At 37.2% G+C, this 3965-nt stretch overlaps 1 long non-coding RNA gene across 1 annotated transcript in view; it reads left to right on the forward strand.

Moving 5' to 3' along the window:
* Window positions 1-172, forward strand: part of LOC132516086 (uncharacterized) — an 18608-nt gene extending 18436 nt beyond the window's left edge. The window contains exon 2 of the long non-coding RNA XR_009539250.1: window positions 1-172. This exon is cut by the window's left edge and continues 154 nt beyond it. This is a non-coding gene — a long non-coding RNA (uncharacterized LOC132516086).
* The last annotated feature ends 3793 nt before the right edge of the window (window positions 173-3965 follow it).

Genomic DNA, 3965 nt, shown 5'->3' on the forward strand with positions numbered 1-3965 from the left:
AGCAGACTCGCCAGGCCCGAGAGGAAAAAGAGGCTTTGCACTGCTCTCCAGACAACTTTTCAAACAACAAGAGAGGATATTTGAGCACATTCGGTTCCATGTCTTCCTTCTGGGTGCCCACCCTTCACATTATTCAACCAACCTAATACATAAACATATTTTTAGCACAATATTAACTTGTTCTGTGTGTGTTAAAAAGACCAACTGCAGCTTTTTTCTCTCCCACTGTCCAAAGTAGGTGTTTCCCTATCCCGTAAAAAGCAAAACAAACAAACGGAAAAACCCTTTCCCCACTCACAAATTGTCCCCTTGATGTGTGCCTTCGGTCTGTCTCATTACTTTTTTTTTTTTTTTGTGGTACGCAGGCCTCTCACTGTTGTGGCCTCTCCCGTTGCGGAGCACCCGCTCCGGACGCGCAGGCTCAGCGGCCATGGCTCACGGGCCCAGCCGCTCCGCAGCATGTGGGATCTTCCCGGACCGGGGCATGAACCTGTGTCCCCTGCATCAGCAGGCAGACTCTCAACCACTGCGCCACCAGGGAAGCCCTGTCTCATTACTTTTGCATCTTGCTACTATGTTCTGTATTTGCCCAGAGCCACTGGGTGCTAAAGGAATTTGGTCTGCTGCTCCTCCAGGGAAGTTTGGTGAGCTGGTACAAGGAGGTGATAAACAAGGCCATAAAACACAGGGTAAATGAAGAAGATACCTAAACTTCCTGATATTTCTTTTTTTTTTTTTAACATCTTTATTGGAGTATAATTGCTTTACAATGGTGTGTTAGCTTCTGCTGTATAACAAAGTGAATCAGCTGTACATATACATATATCCCCATATCTCCTCCCTCTTGCATCTCCCTCCCACCCTCCCTATCCCACCCTGCTAGGTGGTCGCAAAGCACGGAGCTGATCTCCCTGTGCTGTGCGTCTGCTTCCCACTAGCTATGTATTTTACGTTTGGTAGTGTATATATGTCCATGCCACTCTCTCACTTCGTCCCAGCTTACCCTTCCCCACCCCCGTATCCTCCTGATATTTCTTAACGTGTTCTTTAACATACTGCATGTAGTGCCTATGTATATGTGCATAACAAAATAAGCCTGGTAAAATGTAATTAATTGGTGTGCCTGCTTTAATAGGAATTCTTCCCCATCAGAAGAAACCTAGAATGGAAGGCCAGAAAGAACCCAGGAGAGGCAAAGACTTTATTGACTAAATGCCATGTCTGTTTAGGGGCAACAGCAGGGCTATTGAGGTGAACAAATGAAACTTCATCAGGGGTTCAGTATCCTTCTGTAGTATTACCTAAGAATGTTGCCATCTTATATTTCTGAAGCACTGTATAGTTTACAAAGGACGTTTGGAATTCCTTTTCTCATTTGATCTTGCCTTGGCTTTAGTCAAGGATGCCTGCTCAGTTAGAAATGTGTTCAGTGAGTATGTGCACAGCTGGAGAATGTGACCCAACACATGCCACCTTGGCCTGTAAGCTGGAGTTTTAAAGAGGCAGAATCATATTGATGAGCTGGTGCCGGTATTATGCACCATTCAGCTGGACATTAATTTCTGACAGAGAGGGTCATAACTGGGAAAAACTGCAGATTTTACTGGCTACTCTTTTTTATGTTATTAGGGGCTTTTTCCCTCTTGAATTTTATAAGCACAATGTGTCTTTTAAAACAATTAAAAAATAATATAGAGCCCTGGGATTTGATGTAAAATTGCATATTTGTGACTGCAGTGTCACTGGTTTTCAACTACCCTGTAACAAGGAAAGCAAACCCAACTGGAAAGGAGGCAGAGGTGTTCCTCTGCCACATCGCAGCCATATGAACTGAGGTTCTTAATTGAATACCAGGAATGATATAACTTGGAAATTAAACCAAAGATATTTTCCATCAGTGTAAAAAGACCATTTTAAAACACTTTATTCATTTTTCAGATCTCTTTCTTCCTTTTCCCAACGTCATATTTATAGTCTGGTAGAGGGACACAATTGGAAAATTATCTATATATAAAAAAATGAAATTTAAGATATAAAAATTCTGCAATTCTGGTAAATTTTATGTTCACTCTTTCCTTGATCTAAATAGAGTATTCTAAAAATATTACCCATATAGGGGACACATTTTTTTTTAGCATCTTTATTGGAGTATAACTGCTTTACAGTGGTGGGGGACACATTTTTATATACATATTATTTTTGTTTAGAAATTGTGAGCTAGTGAAAAGTGAAAATGACCTTGACTGTTGTACTTATTTATTGATAGAAATAATAGCCTTTTAATATCTGGATTCAGATATCTTCTCTACTAATCACACAACTTTCATAAATTTCAAAACAAGGATTTGGATTGAATGAAAACAGGAAGCTGGTGCTTCCTATGTGCCCCCTGTATTTGTGTTCATATGGAATATTTATACAATATTCTGACTTGGCTTTAATCTATAATTCCTGGCTATTATTTCAGTTGCAACTATAATTTTTAGATTAATGGTTATAATTTTGGTAAGGTATACATGAAAAGTTTTATGTTCATGCTTGAAAGGAGGATCATTAAACATTCATTATTACCACTCAAATTAGTTGTCATGTGCTATATAACAGTTACCCATTATCATCTCACTAGTTTAGGTTCAGCAGCAAGTGAACAGCAATATATAGCTCATATCAGTAGAGTAATTTTTGTTGGGGAACAGAGAGAGAAATGATTTTAAAACCCATTTGACATACTTATGTTGACAAATTATTTAAAGGAATTACTGCTTTGTCAATAAACATGTTTGTATATTGGAATAGGATTGTGTTTGGATTTACTTCTAGCTGTTTAATTATTCTATGATTGTGAAAAACTGCTTATTCATATGATTATGAGTAAAAAAAATAGAAAATACAAAGGTTGAGGTGTTTTAGTCTTTTGCAGACACCTAACCTTGCCAAGAAAAAGCACTTTTCATTTTTGTAAGCAGGCATTGAAATCTTGCTTTTTCAATGAAGCTAGATTGTGTAATTTGTTAGTTTTCCCCATCTGGTAACAAATTATTCTTAAGGGAAAAAAAAAGCAGAAAGTAAAAGAAGAGATGGATTTTTATAAATGTTGTGGGTAAACATACATAGAGATGTCTCCAACTCATTTTGGAAATATGTGAAGTGAAAATTAATAAATATAAATATATTTTAGTGTAAGAAACATTTTGCTTTTTTCTTTCAAATACCTTGGTATGCCAGTTCACTTATGTGAAGACATTAGGACAGCCACATGGTTCTTTTAATCACATATATGAATCATTCCATAATCCTCAGTAATTTAACTTGGTTCTTTTTCCATAGAAAGAAAACCCCGTAAATTTGATTCTGATCTCACCTAACTTTAGAGCTTTCTGTCTTAAAGAGTCAAACTGTAGCTGATGAAGACATTTTGCATTTTTCCATATCGCATCTGGCTTCATAATGATGGTTTATTCTATTTTATTTAATATTTTTTTTCTGCACAGAGGAGAGGAAAAACATATAGGTCCATGAATCAATCTAGATAATGGGGAAGGCTGAATGTAATAAATAATACAGTAACAACCCTAAACTAATGAGCTGTTGCTAAGGTACATTTTATAGGCTCATCCTCTATATAAAAAGTCACTAATAACCCCTTGGTGTAATCAGATGATAAAGCTTTGCCATAAGGCAACACCTGTGCAATTAGAACTGCAGATTCTTTTGCACGTTTTATTAATTTCAGGATTTTGTAAAGGCACAATGACTACACTAATAATCTAGTCTACTGGACTCCATGTCTACCAGAAACAGTGTCTAATTAGATAAAGGTAATTAATTAGAGATAAATGGAGCTAATCTGGCTCAGTTAACACTAATTCTCTGAATTAAGACATTTTGGGACACCTACTGTCCCGCTGACTGATATTTTGCGTTAAGACTAGGTTCTAGAGGAATCAGAAAATACTGGCATTTGA

This window comes from Lagenorhynchus albirostris, chromosome 2 (genome assembly GCF_949774975.1).
Source record: "Lagenorhynchus albirostris chromosome 2, mLagAlb1.1, whole genome shotgun sequence".
Lineage (NCBI taxonomy): Eukaryota > Metazoa > Chordata > Mammalia > Artiodactyla > Delphinidae > Lagenorhynchus > Lagenorhynchus albirostris.